The sequence below is a fragment of the Dama dama genome, chromosome 20 (assembly GCF_033118175.1).
Source record: "Dama dama isolate Ldn47 chromosome 20, ASM3311817v1, whole genome shotgun sequence".
Taxonomy (NCBI): Eukaryota; Metazoa; Chordata; class Mammalia; order Artiodactyla; family Cervidae; genus Dama; species Dama dama.
In genome coordinates this window covers 74,849,261-74,866,479 of record NC_083700.1, presented here as the reverse complement: position 1 = coordinate 74,866,479, position 17,219 = coordinate 74,849,261, and the positions used below count along the sequence as shown (strand labels likewise).

General features: G+C 38.6%; 1 long non-coding RNA gene across 1 annotated transcript; it reads right to left on the bottom strand.

Moving 5' to 3' along the window:
• Positions 1 to 4,572: 4,572 nt before the first annotated feature.
• Positions 4,573 to 14,772, bottom strand: LOC133041212 (uncharacterized). Its single transcript, XR_009689197.1, has 3 exons — positions 8,493 to 14,772; positions 7,890 to 8,069; positions 4,573 to 7,319 (listed from the first exon to the last, which is right to left on the bottom strand). It is a non-coding gene; the product is annotated as an uncharacterized LOC133041212 (long non-coding RNA).
• Between the last annotated feature and the right edge of the window lie 2,447 nt (positions 14,773 to 17,219).

Sequence of the window (17,219 nt, the reverse complement as noted above, 5' to 3'; positions counted from 1 at the left end):
TTATTAATTTGAACTTCTACTATGAGTTCATGAAGTGGAACTAATACTGTCAACATTTTATAAATGAGGAGACTAGGCATCAAGAGAACTATGTGGTAGAGGTTAGGAAGTCTGGACTTCGCAGCTCTTGGACTTGTGTAGCCTGCCTCTCTAGCAGAGACAGGTGGTAATATTCAGGACCCTCACGATCATGACTTGGTGAATCTGTTTTCTTTCAGTTTCTTTCTGAGCTCTTTCCCCCTTTTAAGCTCTGAAGGCAACTATTGGCAGTTTTCTTCCCCATTCTTCACCATAAAATATCTTCTTTGTGGTTTTGATCAGAGTTGCTTCAGACTCTCTTCTCTTATCCCCACAAGGATCTTCTTCCATTCCTATGCCTTCTATTTCTGACTGTTTTCTCCTAGCACTCTTTTTTTTTTTTTTTCATTTATTTTTATTAGTTGGAGGCTAATTACTTTACAATATTGTAGTGGTTTTGCCATACACTGACATGAATCAGCCATGGATTTACACGTGTTCCCCATCCTGATCCCCCTTCCTCCTTCCTCCCCTCTCCTAGCACTCTTCTGATGCCATAAATGGCTCTCTGTTCAGAGAGATATCAGCTACTACCTCATAAAGGATGATTCCAGATAAAACACCAGCAGTCCCTAGTCCACACATATCCTGTAGCATTTTCTGTTTTCTCCACCCAAGACTGATGCCTTCATCTGAGCCCTGGAGTATTTTTCAACCTGTGTTTCTGGGATCACCTGTATTGACACCACCTGCAACGCTTGCTAAAAGTATTCAACCCAACTTATAAGACCTACATGTCAAAATTTTTCAATTAAAAAAATACACAAGCCAAATCTACAGAATGAGAATCTATAGCTGATACCTGGCAGGGGTTGGGAGGGAAGGCTGCATTTTAACAAGGTTCTCAGGTGATTCTAATACAGAAGAAAGCTTGAAACTACTTTAGAATCTTGCTTGATCAATCATCCTATCTCTAAACTAACAGAATGAATAAAGTGGGGGTTAAAAGATAAAAGGGAAGAAGAGATAATAAGAAAAAAGAAACACAAGAGGAAAAGCAAAACTGGGGAAGAAAATTGTGAATATGATTTTGAGCATAGTGAGTTGGAGATGCCTGTGGGACACGCAGGAGACCATTTCTAGTACTCAGTTGGATTATAGGAATAAAACTTCAGGGAAAGGTTGGGGCTGACTAGATAGATTTGATGACTATATGTCCTAAAACAAGAACTGGGAACCATGGTTTGCACGGATTTTTATGCTTCTCCCAGAGAAAAGAGAGAAATTTTTAATACTGAAGTGTTGATAATGTTTCAAAGTTTTAGGCAATTTGCTTCTTCTCTAGTCTCAGTCTCCTTCTCTGTATAACACTGGGATAATAGTGGTACCTACTCTAAAAAGTTCCTGTGACTACATAACAAGTATTTCACAAGTAAACAAATAACAAATGCTTGGGGCAGTGCTTGGACATAGTAATCACTCAGAAAATGTCAGCTATTCCTACTTACGTAAACAATAGGGCTAAATACTTTTTTAAAAATAAAAGGTATACAGATTAGAAAGGAAGAAATAAAACTGTCTTTGTTTGAAGGTTGCATGGTTGTCTATGCACAAAATCCCAGAGGACTGACAAAATAAAAAACCCACCTGAAATGAGTAAATGACTACAGCAAGATCACGAGATACAAGGTAAATGTACAAAATCAATCACTTTCCTTCACACCAACAATGGACATTGGAATTTGAAATTATTAACACAGAACCATTTATAGTAGCACCAAAAAACTTGAAATACTTAAGTTATAAACTTTCCAAATATATACAAGGTCTATGCATAAAAATAAAAAAGTTTAATGAAAAAAGTCAAGAAACATCTAAAAAGAAACAGTCTGTGTTCATGGATTAGAAAACTCAGTATTGTTGTCAATTCTTCCCAACTTGATTTGTAGATGCAATATGATCTGAATCAAAATCTAAGCAGTCATTTTGTGGATATCAGCAAGTTTATATGGAAGGCCAAAAAAACAGCCAACACAATACAAAGAAGAACAAAGTTGAAGGACTTCAATTACCCAACTTCAAGACTTACTGTAAAGCTACAGTGATCAACATAGCATGGTCCCTGTGTATTCTGCCATTGTTGGATGAAGTATTTTATAAATGTCAATTAGGTCTAGTTGATTAATGGTGCTGTGTCAGTTCACCTGTGTTATTACTCATTTTCTGCCTGCTGGATCTATTAATTACTGAAGGGGTATTCAAGTCTCCAAATCCATATTAATAGATTTGTCTATTTCTCCTTTGCAGTTCCATTAGCTTTGCCTCATGTGTTTTGACGTTCTGTCATTAAGTACATACTCATTAAGGACTGCTGTCTTCTCGGAGAATTGACTCTGTTACCATTACATAATGACCCTCTTTATCCCTGATAATTTCCCTTGTTCTTCAGTCTAATTTGTCCAAAATTAATATAGCTACTTCAGCTTTCTTTGATTAGTGTTACTATAGAATATCTTTCTCTATCCCTTTACTTTTAATCTATTTGTGTCTTTATATTTAAAATAGATTCATTGTGGAAAAAATATATGTACATAATCAGAACTACTTCTTTATCTACTTTAACAGCCTTTTAACCGATATATTTAGACAATTCATATTTAGTGTGATTATCAGTGTATTTGGTTTACTATCTACCATGTTTGTAGGTGTTTTACATTCACATACAAGAACACTGTACTTGTTCTTTATTTTTTCTCCCTTTTTCTGTCTTCTCTGGTTTTAACCAAGCATTTCATATAATTCCATTTTCTCTCTTCTCTTAGTCTATCAATTTACAAAATACATTTATAACAAATTTAAGTCCACTTTCAAATAACACTTCAGATGCAACACATGTGCCTTATAACATAGTATTCCTAATTAATCCCTCTCATTCCTTACAAATTTATGTCATTCATTTCACTCATCCATATGCTATAATCACCTAATGCATGGTTGCTATTAATATTATCACTTTGAACAGTTATTAGATTAATTAATAAGAAAAATAAAAGATTTTATTTTACCTTTATTTATTCCATCTCTAGTGCTCTTTTATTCTTTACTTAAATCTGAACTCTGAGGAAAAGCTTTAAAGAACATGCCATCTGGAGAGAACCTTGAAGGGAAAAGAGGTTACTGGGGAAAAGACAGACAGAAGAATGATGCCAAAAGGGCACGGAGCCAAGAAAGCACCTCTGGATGAAACAATAGTTGAATTGGAATCCCTCCTAGAAATTATCCATGGTTTAATTACCTCCTTTCCTAGGTGAATAATTTGCCCAAGGTTACACAGGTCAGAAGTTGCATAATTGGGATTCAAACCCAGGAAGAGTGACTTCAGCACCTATTCAAACTACAGAAGGATGTTAGGACCCACTCAAAGTGGCTCAGCCAATCAGACACAGCCAGGACAAGCTCCCCGTCTCCAGACCCTCACCTTTTATTCTCCCACAGGAGCACATCCTGGAACACAAATCCCTATGGGGGTTTTAGAGACGGAGTTAACATAGTCTTCTGGGTCAAGGGTAAAAAAGGAATCAGAAATTATATTTTCTCAGGAGGGAGAGAGTATCTGTACAGTTTCACTAATTACAACTTTGAATAAGCTGCCAGCATAGTCTTAATGAAATGAGCCATAATCCTTCTTTGGAAACTTTCCTAGACAATCAGGTCTGTATAAGTGAATACTTATACCCTAGACCAAAGGGAAGGCACCAACCAAATGAAGGCTCCTTGAGGATGGGGTTGGTGGGAGAAGAGGGTCTGCCAGGGACCAGCAAACGAGGTCTTTCCTTCTTTCTTATAATATTATGTAGCAATTATAGGTTAAAGATTATGTATTCACTAACAAAAAAGATAGGGGTTAAAAACATAGTGCTTACTATAAAAAAGTAATAAAATAGGATAAGATAATGTGGCACCTCACTATTTACATAAATTAAAGATATATGCTCACCAAACAATAATATACATTTTTGCAGGAACACATACATACATATAAGATACATATTAAACACTTTACAACAGCTGCCTATGGGAGGCAAGGAAAGACAGTGAGCTATACAGGATATATATATACATACACAATTTATATTTCTTATACAGATGTGATTTATATAAGGATATATGGTTTTATATCCTTATATATATCATGTATATGTTACAACCCTGAACAATGATAAGGTGCTAAGAGCAGCATCTGTAAATGATTCATTTTATTATTTTTTTTTGTTTATTTTTATTAGTTGGAGGCTAATTACTTTACAATATTGTAGTGGTTTTTGTCATACATTGACATGAATCAGCCATGGATTTACATGTATTCCTCATCCTGATCCCCCCTCCCACCTCCCTCTCCACCCAATTCCTCTGGGTCTTCCCAGCCCTCACACCCTGGTGTATAGAAGGCAAACAAGACATAGTTCTGAATGAATGGCTTCATTTCAACTTCCCCAGTGTTCTGAGTGTTACCTGTCAGACAGAGCAAAGACCTTTCTGTCCAACATCGCCCTTGCCCCTGTTCCCAGTTCTCTCTGTGCCACTGTGTTCTATTAAAGTGGCAGCAAGAGCTGCCTAGAAAAAGGAATGATTATTAAAGACTGAAAATAATTATCCCCATTAAAAACAAGAAACACATTTTAGGCCCCTTTTAAGTAAAGGAGTTTAGTTTTACAATGCATTCCCTTTTGATTTTCTCCCACGTAGAGTGTTTAACTGTAAAACACTCATTGGCTGAACAAAAGCATTTCTTTATACAAGTTAATAAAGAGAAATAAGTTTTTACCCCATTGTGTCAATTTAGCAGGACTCAGAATGCTATTGTGGAACACAATGATATATGTTCCTTGTTTCACTGTTTTAAACACAAAATCATACTTCTGCCAGTTAAGTTGAATTCTGCAAGTCTGATTTTTTTTAAGGATTTTAAAATATTATAACAGTTTTAGGCTCACAGAACTATCACAAAGATAGTAAAGAGAGTTCCCATACAGCCCACAGCCAGTTTCCCCTGTTATTAACATATTTGTATGGTACATTTGTCACAATTAATGAACCAATGTTAATACATGACTATGAACTCATCCCAGTTTCAATTAAGAGGACTTCCGTCTTTTAACAACTTCAACTGATTGGAAAGACCTTCCCACATGATGAAGAGTAATATGCTTTACTCAAAGTCTACTGATTTAATGTTAATTACACCTAAAAAAAAATCTTTATAGAAGCATCTAGAGTTGTGTTTGACCAAATAACTGGGTACTATGGTCTAGCCAGGTTGACACATAAAATTAATCATCATAGACAGTGTGAACACTTCCCATATGTCCCACAGCCAGTTTCCTCTATTATCACCATCTTACATTAACATGGTACATCGGTCACAATAAAGAACTGATATTGATATGTGATTATTAACTCAAGTTCATTTTTTAATTAAGATGGCCTCATTTTCCTTCCTAATGCCCTTCCTGTATCTCAGGATCCTATTCCATTTAACACATTATATTTAGTTATCATGTCTCCTTAGTTTACTCTTGGTTGTGACAAAGTTTCTCAGATTTTCCCTATTTCTGATGACCTTGACAGTTTTGAAGATACTGGTGAGATATTTTGTACAATGTCTCTCAAGTGGGGCTTGTCTGATGTTTTTCTCCTAATCAGACTGGGTAATGTTTTGGGAGGAGGACCACAGAGGCACAGTATCATTCTCATCATACCACACCAAGGGCACACCATCAGCATGACTCACCACTGCGGATATTATCCTTGATCACCTGGTGGAGGGGTTTGTCCGCTTTCTTCACTATCAAGTTATTCTTCTCTTTCTCCCTTTCCATCCTATACTTACAAGCCTGCTTTTTTTTTTTTTTACAAGCCTGCTTTTAAATTTTAAGATTAATTAATGAAATTACAGAGACTGGCCTTAAAACATGTCATTGCTGTTCAGTCACTAAATTGTGTATTAAACCATGAAATCTTTACAATTAATCAAAGTATTCTTAGAAAAGAGTGAGAAGAGGTTTCCCTTCTCTTGTACAAACAGTGGGAGTGATGCTTCCTTCTGACTCATAAAGACCACAAGAAGAAACTGACTTGATAAAGTTTTAAATTGACAAGACTCAAAGAATGCTACTTTTGTTTTCCTGTATAACATGGACACATGTAAATATTTGTAAATTTCCAATTGGTTCTGCTCTTTGCTGATACACATATGTCCTTGACCACAAAATGTGAGAATACTGTTAACATAACATAGTGACAACATAAGAATCAAATGCAGAGGTTAACAAAGGGCTATGAGAACACTGGGCTTTCCAGATGGCTCAGTGGATAAAGAATCCACCTGCAATGCAGGAGACACAGGAGATGCAAGTTCGGATCCCTGGGTTGGGAAGACCCCTAGAGGAAGGCATAGCAACCAACTCCAGTATTCTTGCATGGAGAATCCCATGGACAGAACATAAGGTCGCAAAAGATTGGATATGACTGAAGCAACTGAGCAGGCAGCATGCATGAGAACACTGGAAGAAAGAATTTCAACCAGGCAACTTGAGGACAGTTTCTTGGAGGGTAGGACATGTGAGTATGGTTTTAAGAGACAGAGAAGGCTGAAGGACCATCACATGCACTACATGGAAAAGGAAAGAACAGGGCATAGGAAACAGAATTCATTTGTATGTGTGCACTTGGTGAGCAGAACTTTTGTACCAGGCTAAAGAGTTTGTGCTTTATTCTATGAGCATTGGTGTAGAGGATAGGGATACTTTGGGGTAAGGAGAGTAATATGATTATGTCTAAGTTATATTAGACATGGCAACTATTTAAAGGAAATTGGGAAGATAAAAACAGAAAAAAGAAGTTGAAAGGCTTATGAAAGGATAGAAATTTTAAAGGGTGATACTGTAAATAGAGAAGAGAGAAAATTTTTTAGAGGTAGAATAGATAGGATTTGTACCAACACCATAGGTAACAAGTAGCAGGGACTAGAGGACCTCTTCTTCCTGTCCACATAGCTGGACTCCACTCCCTGGCCTCTATTATATTAGCTGGCATTGCATGAGTTCCAGGCAGAACGTCATGCATGAAAGTCAGGAATGACACTTCCAGGTCTATTTCACTCTCTCTCTCTTCTGGACTGGAAGGGAGAGAACCCCCAAGTTCACTCTGAGTACCATGCACTGAAGGTTGTAGAACCACAGGATAGATGAAGCCGTGTTTCCTGAATCACTGCTTCCAGAGGATCTTCCAGCCTGCTAGACCTGGAGACAAGGGAGAAGGACACGGTTTTCCTGTTGAGTCATTATGTGCTTGGGCCTGTTTGCAATCCCAGCATAGCTCAGGCTACCCTAACCACACTGGAAATTGGTACTTTGAAGTTGGTGCTCCCATAACAGAAAACTAAAGCATGTGACATTGGCTGTGTGAAGAAAGATATTGGAGACAAGCAGACTGGCGAGTCCTGTTTGGCTGGGGCAAGATATTTGATAGAACTGTCACCTGAAGCACTGGGAAAGGGATTGGGGTAAACCTGCATGGGAAGCCTGCATACATCAGTGTCTTCTGAACCCCGGATTTAAGGGGTTAAAGTGTAGTAACTAGGCTGGAGTGAGGCCTAAACTACATCCATACCATCCTTTATATCAGATGTTGAAAATGCCAGTTGTCTTCATCCAAGAATGGGATGGGGAAGGAGGCAGAGTTATGAGGGCCTAGAGTGCACCTGAGAAAGATTCCCTGTGGCCCACACGCCTGTGGATGTAGTCTTCTTAGCTTCCCACCAACTCCCCCTTCACAGAGCTAACCTCAAAAATGCCTCACCTGGACCTTACCTTCAAGGACAACTTGACCATGAGCTGGGAGGTCACAGTTCTAGATCTGGGGCCCAGGGCCTGAGAGAGGAAAACAGTCCGGCTTCTAACACTCCATACACTCCTCCTCCTACCACTCTGGGTCTGGGGGCTCCAGAAATGCTTTTCATCTCAGAGGTGTGCACTCTTCTGTTTGGGGTCCTAAAAGAGTGAAGCAGAAAGGATGGGTGGAGACACTGAGGCCTGGAGACAAAAAGTTCAAGGTCATATAAGTGCTTCTTCATTTAAATGGTTTGTCCGCTGATGTAGCAAATTAGCAGCAGGGTCTTGACTTTCCTAGAACTCATAAAATCTAAGAGGAGAGCTGAGATGGATGCTATAGTGTCTACCCTATGGGTGAACTGGTCCCACTCTCATTTACAGATGGGACATTGAGGCCCAAACAGAGAAGGAGAGGAAGAGCCCACTCTCCCACGGACCTACTGTGTCCTTGGTGCCCTGCAGAACTCTTCCCATGTGTTATTTCACAACAGCACATGAGGTAAATCCTATCATCTCCATTTTGCAGATTAAAAAAACAGGCACAGAGTGGACAAATGACTTCAGAGAGGGTGAGTAACTTACCTAAAGCAGTATGTCTGATAAGTGAGGTAGCCAGGATTCAAATCCATGCAGTCTGGCTCTAGAGTCTATGCCTGCAGTCGCTGTGCTAACTCTGAAGGTGGTGTAGGACCTACTGATCTGTATTTCCAGAAGGTTCATTGAAGTCTTCTTTCTCAAACACAGTGTATTTCCACTGCCTGCTGGACAGCGTTCCAGATGAGCATGCGCTGATTTGACATGGGTGAAACCCCGTGGTCAGGCCCAGCCTCATTTCTCACTTCTCTCTGTACCATCTGCCTTAGCTCACCTACACCTCTTGTCCGTGAGCAGCTCTGTGACAGAGAAGGGAGCGTGACGTGAAGAGTCATGAGTTGGTTGTGAGTTCTGGCTCTGCAGTTTGTTGTCTTCAGAATAACCTTGATCAGGTATTTAATAATATCTACCTATCAGAATTATCATGAGGAATCAGTGAAATAATGTAGATGAAGTACTTAATATAGTGCTTGGCACATGCTATGTATTTTAACAGCAGGAAAAAATTATTGATGTGAAATTCTATTATTCCCAGCTTCAAACAGCTCACAGATGGCTGTTCATACTCATAGATGGTAGATAAATCCCCTGAAGACTATGCATTTTGATTTAGGGTGTGGAAAATGGTCAGTAAATAGTCACCGGAGTTAGCAGGAAAGAGCGCTCACGGGGGCTGCAAATGGTCAGTAAACCCTTCTGGTAGAAGCTGCATTGAATTCAGCCTTGAAGGTGGAATTGGTTCATCCAAGTAGAAATGAATGGGTGAAGCATGGACAAATTCTTAAAAGCACGAAGCACACGGTATTTTGCAGTGGTTACTTTTGTTCGATTAATAAAGGCACCACCCAGGGGATCAGTGGGAGATATGTTTAAAAGGTAGCTGGGGGAATGATTAAAAGGGTCTTGAAATCCAGGCAAGGGAATATGAGATTTCTCCCTCCCTCCTTCTCTTTCTCTTACGACAATAATAGCAGTGGCAACAGCAAAGGCAAAAACCTCACAGAGGAAAACAGCCCAGGTACTAATCTGCGCCCTCAGATTAAAATTTAAAACCCAGGTCTCCTCATCCCACGTGTAGATGAGGGAGGCTGTGGCCACATAGAAGGGTTCTGGCCCGTGTCTTTCTCTTACCACAAAGCTCTCCGAGGGCTGCCTGCTTTCAGGATGAATCACAGCAATTTGCAGCTCTGTGTTGTTGGAGACATTTCAGTTCTATGAGCCAGTCAGTGCTCAGAGAATTCTGCCTTCATTTGGTCCAAGACTAAGAGAAAAGACTTGTGGGGACCAGAGGAGGTGTAGGTTGGGTGCGAACCAGCCGGAGACTCAGAGGCCAGCACAGAGTGTGCCTGAACACCAGCCGGGCCCAAAGTCTTGAGTTAGACGGACAGCCTTTTTCTAAAGTGTTGGATCTTTGTTGAACCTCTTTCCACAAAATCTTAAGGTTACATTCTATGTGTAGCTTTTCTTCCACAAGTTCATCTTTATTCTTTTATTAACGATTAGTAGTCATAGATAATTTCTCACTTTTGTTTCATCAGTGTTACGCATAAATTGTCACAGTAACTATTATTTTATTATAACTGATAGTATAAACAAACAATTCCATAAGATTGGTCTGATTAGGGCACAGGTGAGTTTTTTTTTTTTTAAGTTGAAATATGAAAGTGAAGTCGCTCAGTCGAGTCTGACTCTTTGTGACCCCATGGACTGTAGCCCACCAGGCTCCTCTGTCCATGGGATTCTCCAGGCAAGAATACTGGAGTGGGTTGCCATATCCTTCTCCAGGGGATCTTCCTGACCCAGGGATCGAACCTGGGTCTCCCACATTGTGGGCAGATGCTTTAACCTCTGAGAAACCAGGGAAGTGAAATATACCTCACTAAAAAAAATGTACAAATCATAAGCATACAACTTGATACAATCTATCACCATAATCAATAGGACAATTTTAGCACCTCCCAAAGCCAAGCACAGGCCTGTTTTCCAAAACTGCTTTCTCCCCATTTAACTACTACACAGACTTCCAAAGCTATAGTTGTGTTTTTGACCTTATATAAATGAAATCATGCAGTATATACATTCTTTTGCATTGGATTTCTGTGCTCAAAATAATGTTTGTGAGATTTGTTCATGTTGTATGTTGCCATGGTTTTTTCCATCAGAATTGCTGAAGACGATTTCACTGAATGAGTATACTATAATTTCTATTATGAATGGGCTTTTGGGTTGCTTCCAACTTGGGGCTGTTTCAAATAATGCTGCAATAAACATTCTCAAAAATGTCTTTGTACACTTGTGCTTGCACTTCTGTTGTGTACATGCCTAGGAGGAGAGCTGTTGGTCACTGGGTAGGTGTCTGTTCCAGTGCGTATTTCTTTGATTACTGATGAGGTCGCGCACCTTTGATAGGTGTATCAGCTATTTGGATATCTTCTTTCCTAGAGAAGATATCCTGAATTATATATATTACTTACTGATTTGGAAAAAGTTTTTCACATATTCTGAACACAAGTCCTTTGTAAAATATGTCACATGTACCTTCTCCTACTCTGTGGCTTACTTTTTCACTCTTACAGTGATATCATTTGATAAAAGTTCTTAATTTAATGTAGTCCAATTTATCAATATTTCCTTTGTTGCTGATGAGTGTATTTCATTTAATAAGTACTTTTCTCTACCTTCACATCATGAAGATTTTTTTTTATCTTATAGAAATTTCACATTTAAAGCTACCATCAACTGAAAATTGATTTTTATGTATGTTGCAACATAATAATAAAGTTTCTTTTCTTTTTCCCATACAGTTATCCAAGAGACAACAACACTGATTGACCTATCCTCTCCCCACTGCTTTTTTAGTGTGGACTTGTAAGATCACATGTCCAAGTATGTGTGGATCTATTTGAGGACTCTTGATCTATTTGTCTACCTTTATACCTATATCACACTGTCTTAATTATTACAGCATTATAATAAGTATTGACATCTAGAATGCAACTTCTTTGGCCTTATTCTTTCATAGTAGCCCTTTTTATTTCCATATATATTTCAGGAGCAGCTCATAAGTTTTTTATTAAAAAATACTACTGTGATTTTGATCAGGATTGTAAATCATGGAGTTAATGTATTACAGGGTTTTTCAGTGAATAAACATTGGCTATTTCTCTACTCATATAGGTCCTCATTAATTTCTCTCAATATTGTATTATCATCTGAGCAGAGTTCTTACATGTATTTTGTAAGATTTATTCACAGGTATTTGATGCTTTTGTTGCTACTGTAATGATATGTGTTTAAAATTTTTATTTTCTAATTTTTACTGCTGTAATTGATTTTGTACCTTGACTTTGTAGTCACAAACTATGCTAAACTCATTTATTATTTCTGGTAATTTAATTGCAAATTAATTTTTACTTCATACAACAATAGTTGTAAATAACAATAGTTTTACTTCTTATGTTACATTCATTTTATCTTTTCTGTTCTTATTGCACTTGCTAGGATTTCTGTAAAATGCTTCACAGAATTGGTGATACCGGGCACTCTAGTCTTATCTGGAGTCTCAAAGAGAAAGCTTTCAACATTTCACTATATGGTATGTATTTTTTTTTAACTAACCCTTATGGAAATAAGGAAATTCTTTTCTGTTTCTAGTTTATAAGTTTTTTTCTCACGAATAGATGTTGAATTTAATTAAATATTTCACCTATTGAAATGTCCAAAAGATTTATAGCTTTCTTACTCTTAATACAGTGAATTACACTGCCTGTTTTTTCCGATGTTAAACTACTCTTGCATTCCTACAAAATATGCAACTTGATTTTGATGAATTGCACTTTTTATATATTGCTGGATTGAGCTCGCTAATATTTTCTTTAGAATACTCACATGTATGTTCATGAGTAATACTTGCCTATGATTTTTGACATCAAGTTTATGCTATGAAGGTTATATGATCTCATAAAACAAATTGGGAAGTTTTTCCTCTTTACTCTCTGTAATAGTTTTCATGGAATTAGAATTATTCTTTCTTACATGTTTGGTGTAATTCACTAGTGAAGCCGAACTGTTCTTTCTGGGAAAGACACTTGGAATTAGATTTTTTAAAATATTTGTAGGACTAATTCATATATTCTATATCTTTTTGGGTCAATTTCAGTAGGGCTTCCCTGGTGGCTCAGAGGGTAAAGCATCTGCCTACAATGTAGGAGACCCAAGTTCGATCCCTGGGTCAGGAAGATCCCCTGGAAAAGGGAATGGCAACCCACTTCAGTACTGTTGCCTGGAAAATCCCAGGACGGAGAAGCCTGGTAGGCTACAGAGCATGGGGTCAGAAAGAGCTGGACACAACTGAGCGACTTCACTCAATTTCAGTAAGTAATGATTTTAAGGAATACAGGTCATAAAATTTCAAATTGATTGGCGAAAATTGTTTCTATTTTCCTCTTGTTAATTCTGTAGCATTAGTTGAGTTTAAGCCAACTGTCTTTGTAGCACCTATAAGCTGGTAGCATTCAACAAGTGACTTGAGGAATGAAGGAGAAACACATGACACACTGACCAAACGCTACTTCAGTCAGTTCAGTTGCTCAGTCGTGTCGGACTCTGTGACCCCATCGACTGCAGTACGCCAGGCTTCCCTATCCATCACCAACTCCTGCAGCTTACTCAGGCTCATGTCCATTGAGTCAGCGATGCCATCCAACCATCTCATCCTCTGTCGTTCCCTCTTCCTCCTGCCTTCAATACGTCCCAGCATCAGGGTCTTTTCCAAGGAATCAGTCCTTCACATCAGGTGGCCAAAGTATTGGAGCTTCAGCTTCAGCATCAGTCCTTCCAACAAATATTCAGGACTGATTTCCTTTAGGATTGACTGGTTGGATCTCCTTGCAGTCCAAGGGACTCTCAAGAGTATTCCCCAACACCGCAGTTCAAAAGTATCAATTCTTCGGCACTCAGCTTTCTTTATAGTCCAGCTCTCACATCCATACATGACTACTGGAAAAACCAAAACTTTAAGTAGATGGACCTCTGTTGGCAAAGTAATGTCTCTGCTTTTTAATATGCTGTCTAGGTTGGTCACAGCTTTCTTCCAAGGAGCAAGTGTCTTTTAATTTCACGGCTGCAGTCATCATCTGCAGTGATTTTGGAGCCCAAGAAAATAAAGTCTGTCACTGTTTTCATTGTTTCCCCATCTAATTGCCATGAAGTGATGGGACTGGATGCCACAATCTTAGTTTTCTGAATGTTGAGTTTTAAGCCAACTTTTTCACTGTCCTCTTTCACTTTCATCAGGAGGCTCTTTAGTTCTTCTTCACTTTCTGCCATAAGGGTGGTGTCATATGCACATCTGAGGTTATTGATATTTCTCCTGGCCATCTTGATTCCAGCTTGTGCTTCATCCAGCCCAGCATTTCGCATGATGTGCTCTGCATATAAGTTAAATAAGCAGGGTGACAATATTCAGCCTTGACATACTCCTTTCCCTATTTGGAACCAGTCTATTGTTCCATGTCCAGTTCTAAATGTTGCTTCTTGACCTGCATACAGATTTCTCAGGAGGCAAATCAGGTGGTCTAGTATTCTCATCTCTTGAAGAATCTTCCACAGTTTGCTGTGATCCACACAGTCAAGGGCTTTGGCACAGTCAAGAAAGCAGAAGTAGCTATTTTTCTGGAACTCTCTCACTTTTTCTATGATCCAAAAGATGTTTGCAATTTGATCTCTGGTTCCTCTGCCTTTTCTAAATCCAGCTTGAACATCTGACGTTCACAGTTCACATACTGTTGAAGCCTGGCTTGGAGAATTTTGAGCATTACTTTGCTAGCGTGTGAGATAAGTGCAATTGTGCAGTAGTTTGAGCATTCTTTGGCATTGCCTTTCTTTGGGATTGGAATGAAACTGACCTTTTCCAGTCCTGTGGCCACTGCTCACTTTTCCAAATTTGCTGGCATATTGAGTGCAGCACTTTCACAGCACCATCTTTTAGGATTTGAAATACCTCAACTGGAATTCCATCACCTCCACTAGCTTTGTTCGTAGTGATGCTTCCCAAGGCCCACTTGACTTCACACTTCAGGATGTCTTGTTATAGATGAGGGATCACACCATCATAGTTATCTGGGTCATGAAAATCTTCTTACTGTTTATAATAGCCAGGTCATGGAAGCAACCTAGATGCCCATCAGCAGATGAATGGATAAGGAAGCTGTGGTACATATACACCATGGAATATTACTCAGCCATTAAAAAGAATTCATTTGAACCAGTCCTAATGAGATGGATGAAGCTGGAGCCCATTATACAGAGTGAAGTAAGCCAGAAAGATAAAGAACATTACAGCATACTGACACATGTATATGGAATTTAGAAAGGTGATAACGATAACCCTATATGCAGAACAGAAAAAGAGACACAGAAACACAGAACAGACTTTTGAACTTTGTGGGAGAATGTGAGGGTGGGATATTTGAAAAGAACAGCATGTATACTATCTATGGTGAAACAGATCACCAGCCCAGGTGGGATGCACGAGACAAGTGCTCGGGCCTGGTGCACTGGGAAGACCCAGAGGAATCGGGTGGAGAGGGAGGTGGGAGGGGGGATCGGGATTGGGAATACATGTAAATCCATGGCTGATTCATATCAATGTATGACAAAACCCACTGGGAAAAAAAAAATAATAATAATAAAAATTAAAAAAGAAAAAAAAAAAAAAAAAAAAAAAGAAAATCTTCTTAGTATAGTTCTTCTGTGTATTCTTGCCACCTCTTCTTAATATCTTCTGCTTCTGTTAGGTCGATACCATTTCTGTCCTTTATTGTGCTCATCTTTGCATGAAATGCTCCCTTGGTATCTCTTAATTTTCTTGAAGAGTAGTCTTTCCCATTCTATTGTGTTCCTCTGTTTCTTTGCATTGATCACTGAGGAAGGTTTTCTTACCACTCCTTGCTACTCTTTGGAACTCTGCATTCAAATGGGTATATCTTTCCTTTTCTCCTTTGCATTTCAATTCTCTTCTTTTCACAGCTATTTGTAAGGCCTCCTCAGACAACCATTTTGCCTTTTTGCATTTCTTTTTGTTGGGGATGGTCTTGATCACTGCCTCCTGTACAATGTCACAAACCTCCGTCCATAGTTCTTCAGGAACTCTGTCTGTCAGATCTAATCCCTTGAATCTATTTCTCACTTCCACTGTATAATTATAAGGGATTTGATTTAGGTCATACTTGAATGGTCTAGTAGTTTTCCATACTTTATTCAATTTAAGTCTGAATTTTGCAATAAGGAGTTCATGATCTGAGCCACAGTCAGCTCCTGGTCTTGTTTTGGCTGACTGTAAAGAGTTTCTTCATCTTTGGCTACAAAGAATATAATCAATCTGATTTCGGTGTTAACCATCTGGTGATGTCCATGTGTAGAGTCTTCTCTTGTGTTGTTGGAAGAGAGTGTTTGCTATGACTGGTGTGTTCTCTTGGGAAAACTCTATTAGCCTTTGCCCTGCTTCATTCTGTACTCCAAGGCCAAATTTGCCTGTTACTCAAGGTATTTCTTGACTTCCTACTTCTGCATTCCAATCCCCTATAATGAAAAGGACATATTTTTTGTGTGTTAGTTCTAGAAGGTCTTGTAGGTCTTCATAGAACCATTCACCTTCAACTTCTTCAGCATTACTGGTCGGGGCATAGACTTGGATTACTGTGATATTGAATGGCTTGCCTTGGAAACTAACAGAAATCATTCTGTCATTTTTGAGATTGCTACTTACTGTCATGTTAAGCTGGGAAGTACACAGTTGAAGGAGACCCTTGACATGCAGAGAGCCTGTCTTTGAGGCCAAGGCCTCAAAAGAGATAGGATATGTCAAACCTATCAGACATAACACCATCACCTTAAATATACATAGGTTAGCTCCCCCTTCACTATCTTGAAAGAAATTCACAAATAGTCTAAATTTTTAGAAAATAATACAATATCCTCTTGAATCAAAAATCAACAAATGAAAAGTAATTTATAATAAAAGCATATGTATTTTTACCTAGAGATGTTCAGGCCTGACTACACTAGAAACACGATAAAGATGGCAGATGCTAGGTTCTAGTTATAATGAGCAAACCTGTACGTGTGAGATGACAACACTTAAATAATGATTACTATTATGTATATTTAACACTTTGAGATTAAGACTAAATGAGCATACTTGTGTGTGTGTGTGTGTGTGTGTGTGTGTGTATAAGTAGAATCAGTATGAATGCAGCAGCTGCAAATGCAAACTGATACAGGTGTATTGCATTGCTAGCTCAGATACCAGAAGTACTGTTGTTGATAACGGAATAGTCTAAAAAGTGAAAGTGTTAGTTGCTCAGTCATGTCCAACTCTTTACAACCCTATAGACTGTAGCCTGCCAGGCCTCTCTGTTCATAGGATACTCCATGCAAGAATACTGGAGTGGGTAGCCATTTCCTTCTGTAGGGGATCTTCCCCACCTGGGGATCAAACCCAGGTCTCCTGCATTAAAGGCAGATTCTTTACTGTCTGAACCACCAGAGAAGCCTGGAATATTCCAAAGTGGGGGACAATTCTTGGTAAAGTTCTGAAACAAATGATGTGCAGTCTTCTCTTAATTTATATGGGAGCTGCATTCCTGGAAAATTCAGTATATGTCAAAACCCTGTAAAACTTTCTTTTAAATGTATGTAAAATAGAGTTAGGTG